The 10,859-nt window shown below is 39.2% G+C and overlaps 1 pseudogene; it reads right to left on the reverse strand.

Annotated features, from left to right (window-relative positions):
- LOC119513543 overlaps nucleotides 1-4,762 on the reverse strand; it is a 59,217-nt pseudogene extending 54,455 nt beyond the window's left edge.
- Between the last annotated feature and the right edge of the window lie 6,097 nt (nucleotides 4,763-10,859).

Below are 10,859 nucleotides of genomic sequence, written 5' to 3' on the forward strand. Positions count from 1 at the left end.
TGCTAAACTAAGAGATGAAGCCCGTACCCTACAGAATTTGGATTTGCCAATCCCCATCATTATGTAAGAGCCAATTCCTTCAATAAATCTCTTAATATTTATATGTATAATAATCCTGTCAGTTCTGTTTCTCTGGAAACCCTAATACAATAGATTTGTGATAATGCAAAGTACACCCAGAGAATGAGGACCATGGTGATTGATCTGATGCCACATGAAACAAGGTTGAAAATAGCCCAGGAAAGAGCGGGTTAGCTAAAAAAAATAAATAAATAAAAAAAAGAGATGAAGCCCAGAGTTTGCCCCAGAGAAGCTAAGAGAGGACTCCTAGATGCTTAGAGAGAAAGTCACTGGAATCAGAAGCTGAAAGCAAGGCAACTAGGGAGCAAAGGAACAGCAGCCACCAGCCACATGCCTTCCCAGCTAATAGAGGTGTTCTGGATGCCATCAGCCATTCTTCAGTGAAGGCATCCTTTTGTTGATACCTTAGTTTGGACACTTTCATGGCCTTAGGACTGTAAATTTGTAACCAAATAAACCCCTTTTATAAAAGCCAATCCATTTCTGGTATTTTGCATAATGGCAGCATTAGCAAACCAGAACAACCAGTGAATTTCATGAGCATGTTCCCATCTCCACACTTCATTTGCTGTGTAGTGTGTTCCTTGATCAGCAGCAATGCTGTGTGGAATACCATGACATTGGATAAGGCATTCTGTAAGTCCATGGATGGTAGTTTTGGCAGAAACATATAAAGGAGGGCATTTCCATATTTGGATTCTGTCTATTCCAGTAAGAACAAGATGCTGCCCTTTCCATAATGGAAGTGGTCCAATATAATCAATCTGCCACCAGGTAGCAGGCTGAGAACCTTAAGGAATGATGCTTGTCTTGCTGATGGTCTCTGCTGCTGGCAGATTGGGCACTGAGCGGTGTCTATATCCAAGTTGGCCTTGGTGGGTGAAAGTCCATGTTGTTGAGCTCATGCATAGCCTCCATCCCTACCACCATAGCCACTTTTGTCCATGAGTCCATTGGACATTAAAATTGTGGCTGCTGAAATAGGCCAACTGTATCCATAGAATGGGTCATCCTATCCTCTTGATTATTAAAGTCCTACCCTGATGAAGACAACTTCTACTGAAATATCCTCATGTTCGTTGCCCATTCAGAAAGATCTATCCAGATACCTCTCCCTCAGACCTCTTTGTCACCACTTTTCTAATCGTGTTCTTCCTAAGTCCCTGACCAACCTGCCAAACCATTGGTGCCAGCTCATGAATTAGCATACAATGCACCTACAGCCTTTTGTCCTTCCAAACAAAAGGAAGAATAATTTGTACAGCTGTTTGTCCTTCTAAGCAAAAGGAAGAATCATGTGCACCTCTGCCATCTGGGAGGTCTTCCCTTCACCAATGTCTTTCAGTGATGTCCCAGAATGAGTTATAGTGCTGCAGCTGCTACTTTTGGGTAGTACCTTTATACTGTGAGGAACTTTCTATAAACTATGCCTGAGATTTTACTTCTTCATTCAACTGATTTTAAGGAACTCCACAAGAGGCCATAACTGTAGACTAGGAAAGATAAGAAAGTCGTTAAGAGATGGTTCCATGGGAGTTTGGGCCACTTCCTCATGTAACTTCAGAGTCTGTTTGATTCTAATCTCATATATACCATTTCCTTTTGATGACCCAGTGCTGCTGTACACACCTAACATTACGGCTTTGTGGATCAGACAACATCCAGTTCATAATGGGCCACTCAGTTCTTATGGTAAATTGGTGGCTTGTGGTTAAGCATTTGGTCTCTACTAAGGCCTAGTAATAAGCCCAAAGATTTTTCTCCAAGGTTAGCTGCAGAGGATGGCAGGGCTTTCCTACAAAATTCTAAGGGTCTGTACTATGAGTCTCCTATAGAGGCCTGCCAGAGACTCCAAACAGCATCTTTATTTTCCATGGAAACTTCCAGCACCATTAGATCTGCTGGATCATATGGCTCAAGTGGTAGAGCAGCTTTCACAGCAGCCTGGATCGATTGTAGAGCCTCTTATTGCCCTAGTCTTCATTTGAACCGAGCAGCTTTTCAGAGTCATTTGGTAAATGGGCCAGAGTAGCAAACTCAAATGAGGAATATTTTGCTCCAAAATACAAAGAAGATTGTGCTTCATTTTTATCATAGGAGGGGCTTATCCTTTACCTTAGAACAGATAGCACAACATGCTCCACACCACTGGACATCTAGAAATTTCAATGAGGTGGAAGGCCCCTGAATTTTTGTTGGATTTATCTCTTCTCCTCTGACACACAAATGCCTTAACAATAAATCTAGAGTAGTTGCTACTTCTTGCTTACTGGGTCTAATCAGCACAATGTCATCAATATAAGGGACCGGTGTAATGTCTTGTGGAAGATAAAGGTGACCAAGAACCCTAAGGATTAGGTTCTAACATGGGGATGGAGGGTTGATATACAGGCATATCTCGGATATATTGTGAGTTTGGTTCTAGACCATTGCAGTAAAGCAAGTAACACAATAAAATGAGCCACATGATTTTTTTGGTTCCCCAGTTCATATAGAGGTTATACTAACACCATACTATTGTATATTAACTGTACAATAACAATAGGCTTAAAAAAATCAATGTACATACCTTAATTAAAATGAGATACAGAGACATGAAGTATTTAAACGCTGTTGGAAAAAAATGGTGCTGATAGACTTGATCAATGTAGGTTTACCACAAACCTTCAATGTAAAAAATGTAGTAACTTCAAAGTGTAATAAAGCAAAGTACAATAAAAAAAAGGTATGCCTGTTCCCCTCATGTAGGGACTGAAAATGTATTGCTGGTCTTGCTAGCTAAAAGCAAACTGTTTCTGGTAGTCTTAAGTAACAGGTATTAAGAAAAATGCATTTGCCAGCTCAATAGTTGCATGCCAGGTACCAGAGGATGTGTTCACTTGCTTAAGTAATGATACCACATCTAGAGCATCAGCTGCACCTGGAGTCAACACCTGGTCATCTTCCAATATACACTTGTTTTCTGCATAGGCCAAATAGGAGAGTTGAATGATGATGCAGTGGGAATCACCACCCCCGCAACCTTCAAGTCTTTGATGATGGCACTAATCTCTGCAGTCCCTCCAGGAATGTGGTATTGCTTTTATTGACTATTTTGCTAGGTAGAGGCAGCTGTAGCAGCTTCTACTTGGCCTTTCCTACCATGATAGCCCCCACTCCACATGTCAGGAACCAATGTGGGGATTCTGCTAGTTGCTGAGTATGTATATTCCTATTATTCATTCTGGAACTGGAGAAATAACCATAGATTGGTTCTGGTAACCCACCAGACCCACTGTGAGACAGACCTGAGCTATTGATCACCTGACATCCATAAGCCCCTACTCTGACTTGTAGACCACGGGTATGTCTTATGTCTCCTGGAATTGAGGTCAGTTCAGAACCAGAGTCCAAAATCCCTGAAATGTCTAATCATTTCCTTTACCCCAGTGCATACTCACCCTGGTGAAAGGCCATATGTCCCTTTGGGGAAAATTGAGAGGAAGATTTAAAGTAAACTTTTGACAGTGTATTAGGGTCCTTCCCCAAGGGGACCCAGCCTTCCATTCATTCAAGGGGCTCTAGGTCTTTAAACTGTCTCAAGTTTGGAAATTGAGGGACCATGAATCTGTTTTTTGTGATTGAAATTAAACTTTTGTTCACTTGACCAAGAACATTGCTTATACAGTTCAAGAAAGAATTTGGTAGACTGCCCATCTATTTTACTTCTAGGAATCCCATGATCTGCTAGCCAACACCCTGTCTCTATGAGTCAGACAATTCTGATTACTGCTCTCACTCTTTTGTCCATTGTGGTAACCACACATAGCTTAGCCTTGGCAACTAAGTGCTGCCACTTGGCTTCTGCCAACCTGAGATCTGATCATCCACATTGTATTTAAGTATTGAAGTTCAATGGTAGAATTTCCCACACTAATATCTAACCTAAAAAGAAGAGTGACCACAGAAATCTTTGGGGATGATGGAGCTGCTCTCAAAAATTTATTCCTCACAGTCATGGTGAAAGGTGTGTCCTCTGGACATTCCTGGGGTAGTTGAACAGGTCTTATGTGATAAATCCATTCTAATATTCCAGTCTCTCTAAGCTCTTGGATCCCTTATCTATATTATTTCAGGGCAGTTCTGCCATATCAATTTCAGGCAATGTAGGCCACCTTTTGGTTCATGCTTAAACCAAACACCTGAACAAACTGTTACCACTTTTTCTAAACCCTCAAGCTACATCAAATCTAGAATCTTTGCTTAGTTAGCCCATATCAATAAATGCAGCCTGATCCAACTTTATGTTCTTTCCACCATTATCCCATACCCTTAATATCTATTATCAGGTGTGTTCCCCTGATTTCTTCTATAAGGAGAAACCATGCAGTTCTTTTGAAATGTAGTGCACCTCCTAATAAGTAACATTTTTAACCTTATCTTTTGGGGTCTATAGGGACTAGTTATAGATCTGGAAGAAAAGAGGGGTGGTTGGAGTAGGTCATAAGAGGAATTAGCAGTCTTACAAGCCAACCTCTTCAGGGGATTCCATTACAGTTTCATCTGGCAAAACAGGATTAATCTCTTCAGTTGGAGGGATGAGGGCTGTTTTCTTGGGAGAGGCAGTTACAGATTTATCAGGCACAGCAGTGTTAATCTCTTCAGGTGGAGCCTGGATGGCTGCATTCTCAGGGCAGACCATTATAGGTTTATCTGGCAAAGAAGACAGCTGAATCTAAGGTTCTCATTATTATCTGTCCATATGTCCCCATTCCAATTTTCAAGATCCCATGCCTTCCTAATCAATGCTCTCTCTTTAACAACAGGCACCCTGCAAGGTTGAGAATTCAATTGATATTTGAATTCAGCCACTTGTACAATGAGACTCTCAGACTAGTTTTCAGAAATCTCAAGTCTGCAGCTATAAAAAAAATAAGAGTTTCTTTCAGGGCACATATAGAAAGTTTCATGTCCTTCAGGCAGCATTTAAGCTGGCAATTTAAAGTCTTGAGCTCATCCTTAAAACAAACAAACAAAAAAACAATATCCAGCATATTTAGGAACAGCCAGTCAAAATCATTTTACTTTTTCACTCTAAAAATCTCTGTTAAGGTATCAAATACACTGCCACCCAGAGCCTTACTTCTTACAAGCATTTGGGTAGCAGTAGCCAATGGTGATATTTTGCATACCTCTTGCCAATTCATGCCATAGACTATTAGTGCCATTTGATCATTGGCACCTTTTAATGTAATCATATTAGAGACCCAATCCCCAAAACCCCCAAACCATCTCAAAATCCTATCCTTATTTTTTCTCGAAAACCACACCTGGCACCAAAATCTGTATTAGTCAAGGTTCTCCAGGGAAACGGACCTGTATGTGTATGGATGTGTAAATAGTGTGAGATTTATTATAGAAATCCATTCTTCTGACCTCAGGGATTGGCAAGTCCAAATTCCCTAAGGCAGGCCACAAATTTGTAACTCCAATGAAAGTTTCAGTGAATTCCCCTGGTGAACCTGAATGGCTAAAGTAGAGAGAGAAATTCTTTCTGACTGCTGAAATCATCAGTATTTCCTTTAAGGCCTTCAACTGATTTGATGAGACTTCTCTCATTGTTGAACGCAATTTCCTTTGTTGATTTTACAGACAATCAGCTATAGGTGCAGTCAACTGATTAATTATTTAAATCCATGAAATATTCTCACAGTAACAATCAGGCTAGTGCTTGTATGACCAAACAACTGGACACTATAACCTGTCAACTTGACACATGAACTTATACACCACAAATAAGTGGCTGGTTATAGTTTTTTGCAATATAAATTGGGTCTCAATTATATACTATCTTCATAGTTACAAATTGCTCTGCCTGTATTCATTTTCTTTAGTAGTTATAACCTTGTTGAGACAGGATTACTCTATTATATATATATAATATATACATATAACATATAAAGTACCCAGGCTAAAACTGAATATAAGAGTGAAGCCCTAAAAAACTATTATAATCAGATCATTAAAAGACAGTTTATCAGAATAATTGGCTATTTCAAGGACCCAGAAAATTAAGCTTATTTTTTATTGGAAAAGTTATTACTCTCCTTCATCTGGTTGAGAATTTTCTGCTAAGGAAATCTATAGGGAATCACCTTTCCTCACCATCTTTTAGAAAGACTGTCCCAGTTAAGGGATTGGATTATATCGGGCAGGATTTCTCTTACACCTAGACAGGAGGGGCCCTTTCCTGGGTCCACACTTTTAATAGGTGGAACTTAGCAGTCTGAAAATTCTAAACTTAGATCTGGCCATCCAAGTCATTATGACATCTATTAAGGAAAGAGGATAGAACATACTTCATTTAATAATTTGTTGACTTGATTTATAACTCTTAAGCATTTTTGCACATTAGATATGCAGCCAACATGTATTCTTTTGTTCCTAGAGCTGCAAATGTTAAGGACAGACCTGATGATGATGAAGAATCTTTTCAGTAGGGTTTCCTGAAGGAGAATGGCAGCAGCTTAGTTCTGAATATTCCCTTTTCTCCCCAGAAAACAAACAGAGCAACAAGAGAATATACAAAAATAGTCACATATTCAATTTTCACTGAAACTAGGCAACAGGAATAAACATAGTCATCCAAGATAACTGATATAAGTGGAGCTTGCAGGCTGATCTTGTAGAAAGCTGAAACAGAACGATGGGTGGTGTGGGCAACATGGAATGGCTGAGGGATGCAGCTTTCAGAAATTCCCAGAAAATATATATTCCTAAAAGGAAGAACCACATCCTGAGCTCAGCTGGGATTGGACAGGACTCAAATGCTGGAAGAGGCAGAATGAGAGGTAAGGGACACACCCAGCAGAGCCCAAAGGTTGGCCTTGGAATGCTACAGCACAAATAAGCAAACAAATAATAAATAAATAAGTAAATAAACAAAACTCCCTCCTATAAAGAGTGACTCTTGAAAGGCAAGGCCTGTTGTAATGGAGGCAGTAGCTCATGAAGGAAGCAGAATGTAGGGCTGGATGAAGAAGTACTACTGAATTGACATAGGTTCTGCAAGAAGGAGATGCCAATTTAAAGGAAAATATTTATCTCTGTAGCAAGAGAAGAGGGATTCTTGACCTATAAAAGCTGGTAGGATATGTTGCCCTATTCTCCCTTTCCCCCAGCTCCAGGAAACTCTGGCTATTATGTACCCCAGAAAAATCCAGCTTATTCAAAATGAGTATACCACTTTGGGAGAAGGCAACTTTTTTTTCCCGTCATAATCCAGAAATAATTATTACAAAAATAGCCTTTGTAAGCCAAAAAAATTAAGTTGAAACTGTATACAAAATGGGGTCTGTTTCCTACCCAGTATACAAAAATAGACACAATACATATACAGAGACATTACAAAGAAAAATGTTTGAACATATTAGCCTAACTTTCCTGCAGATGAAGAAACTTCAACAGGAAAGATACTATCCACAAAACAGATGAAAATTATAAGCTGGCATTAAACAATATGGAAGTAATTGCTGCTATAAAAGACCATAAATCAGACATATTGGAAATCAGAGAAGGCATTGCTTAGATAACAGGAGTCAAAATAGGAGGAGATAAAATAGTTACTAGCAGAAATCCAGAAGTAAATAGATGAATAAGATAAATTATTTCAGAAATGAAGACTAATTATTAGCACATGGGAGAACAGATACCACAGAGAAGAAAAAAAAATAGAAGAGCAAACAAAATGAAACAAATGAAGAGACTAAAACATAAGCCAGAAAAATGATAAATAATGTAAGACAGTCAAAGGAGATGCAATTCATATATGATTAAATCCTCTCACCCCCAAAAAACAAAACAATTAAAAAATATTTTAAATATAATTTTTGAAGCATTTTCTGAAATAGAAGAAAACTGGACTCTGTAAGGTGGAAAGGCACCAGAAAAAATTTACCCCAAATGATCACCAATAAGACTTATAAGTAGTTTTGATAGATTGAATTATGAAACCCAATTTAGGTATGTTCTTAACTGAATCCCCATTCCTATGGGTGTGAACCCATGGTAAATGAGGTTTCTTGAAGATGTTAAGGAGTAGTCTACTAAAGCGGGATGGGCCTTAATCTATATTACTGGAGTGCTTTAAAGGCAAGAAATTCAAACATAGTAAGTGAAAGCCACAGGGAAGAGCTGGAAGCCTGAAGTCAAAGGAATCTGAAAAAGAAAAGAAATGACATGGCCATGTAATGTGAGGCAGGAATGCAAGCCAGAAAACACTAAGGGTCACCAGCAGTCATCACCAGAAGGTTTTGTCACAGACTGTGGTAAGAAAGCATTGTCTTGCTGACACCATGATTTCAGTTTCTCCTGTCACCAAAATTGCAAGCCAATAAATTCCCATTATTTAAGCCAATCCATTTTGTGGTATTTGTCATAGCAACTGTACTGCTTTGAATCTGTTACATACCCCAGAAAAGCCTATATTCTTTTATCCACTCTTGTGGGGGCAGATCTATTGTGGGGGGGGGACCTTTTGGTTAGGCTACTCCACCTGAGATGTGACCCTGCCCATTCGAGGTGGATATTAATCCTTCACTGGAGTCCTTTATGAGAGGATAAAAGACAGAGATATTTTGGGGAGGGAGAAAGTCACAGAAACTAGAAGCTAAACCTGGAAGAGAAGGACCATCAGACTCCGACCATGTTCCTTCCCAGGTGATAGAGGAACCTCAGATGCCATCGACCTTTCTTCACAGAAGGTACCCTTCTGTTGATGCCTTAATTGGGACATTTTCATGGCCTTAGAGCTGTAAATTTGTGAACTAATAAACCCCATTGAAAAAGCCAACCCATTTCTGGTATATTACATTCCGGCAGCTTTAGTAAACCAAAAAACAGTGGTCTAGTAAACTAAGACAGTAGTTAAACGGGGATTGCAATTCTAGTACCTGAACTTAGGGCCAATAAACATACAAGATGAAGAAATTTATATAATGTTTAAGGGGACAATGAAATTATAACAAATATGAATATAAATGCATAAAAGTGGCAGCAATTGTAATAAAGCAGAATGTGGAGGAAACCCCCAGGGAAATTGAAAAACACTAATCATAGGAGGCTCCAGTTTGCTTCCTTCAATCTTAGACAGATCAAGTGAACAAAAAATAAGTAAGAATAGAGAGAATCTAAACAACATAATAAACAAGGTAGAATAAAATTTGTTCACATCACTGAGAATATTGGGTAATTCTATCCTTCCAGTGACTCATCTCTGACATGAATATCTACAAGAAAATATTTAATGCGGCAAATCTAGAATCATTTCCATCAAAGTCAGGAACATGATATACCTCTTGACACTATCCTCTAAAACCATCACTATTTAATATTATGAGAAGCATTCATCAATGAAATCAGAAAAGAGAAAGAAACTGGAGACAAAAATTATAAAGCAAAATGTAAACCTTTCATTATTACGTATGTTTACCCATAAAGTGCAAGAGAATCAACTAGACTACAATGAACATGAGAGAATTAATTATTTAATGTGGGCTAACAAATTTTTCTATCTACTTATTTCTATTTTTATGGCTTTCATATATGCAAACAACAATCAGATATAAAATATCAAATAATTAAAGACCCTGTGCCAGTTTGAATGTATTATGTCCCCCAGAAAAAGCATATTCTTTGATGCAATCTTGTGGGGCAGAGATTTTAGTGCTGATTATATTGGAATTCTTTGAGTGTTTGCATGGAAATGTGCCCCACCCAACTGTAGGTGATAAATCTGATGAGATATTTCCATGGAGGTGTGGCCCCACCCATTCAGGGTGGGCCTTGATCAGTGGAGTCACGTAAATGAGCTGAGAAACAGAAGGAACTCAGTGCAGCTGTGAGTGACATTTTGAAGAGGAGCTACAGCCAAGAGGGACACTTTGAAGAAAGCACAGGAGCTGCAGATGAGAGACAGTTTGAAGATGGCCATTGAAAGCAGACTCTTGCTCTGGAGAAGCTAAGAGAGGAAAATGCCCCAAGAACAACTGAGAGTGACATTTTGTAGAGGAGCTTTAGCCTAGAGAGGAACATCCTGGAAGAAAGCCATTTTGAAACCAGAACTTGGAGCAGACACCAGCCACATGCCTTCCCAGCTAACAGAGGTTTTCTGGACACCATTGGCCATCCTCCAGTGAAGGTACCCCATTGCTGATGTGTTACGTTGGACACTTTATGGCCTTAAGACTGTAACTGTGTTAGCAAATAAACCCCCTTTTATAAAAGCCAATCCATTTCTGGTGTTTTGCATTCTGGCAGCGTTAGCAAACTAGAACAGATTTTGGTACCAGGAGTGTGATGCTGGTGCTGCTGAGTTTGCAAATACCAAACATGTTGAAACGGCTTTTTAAATGGATAAGGGGAAGATTCTGGAAGAATTGTAAGGAGTTTGATAGAAAAGGCATAAACTGCTTTGAAGAGGCTCTTTGTGGAAATATGGACTCTAAAGATACTTCTGACAAGGCCTTGAACAGGAATGATGAATGTGTTTTTGCGAACTGGAAGAGAGCCGATCCTTGTTTTAAAGTGGCAGGGAATTTGGCAAAATTGAGTCCTGGTGTCAGATGGAAGGAAGAATTTGAAAGTGACAACCTAGAATACTTAGCTGAGGAGATCTCCATACTACATGTGGAGGATGTACCCAGGGTTCTCCTTGCAGCTTATAGTAAAATGTGAGTGGAGAGAGATAAACTTAGAACTGAATTCTTGGGTTCAAAGAAACCAGAAGCTGATGGCTTGGA

This window comes from Choloepus didactylus, chromosome 2, assembly GCF_015220235.1.
Source record: "Choloepus didactylus isolate mChoDid1 chromosome 2, mChoDid1.pri, whole genome shotgun sequence".
Classification (NCBI taxonomy): Eukaryota; Metazoa; Chordata; class Mammalia; order Pilosa; family Megalonychidae; genus Choloepus; species Choloepus didactylus.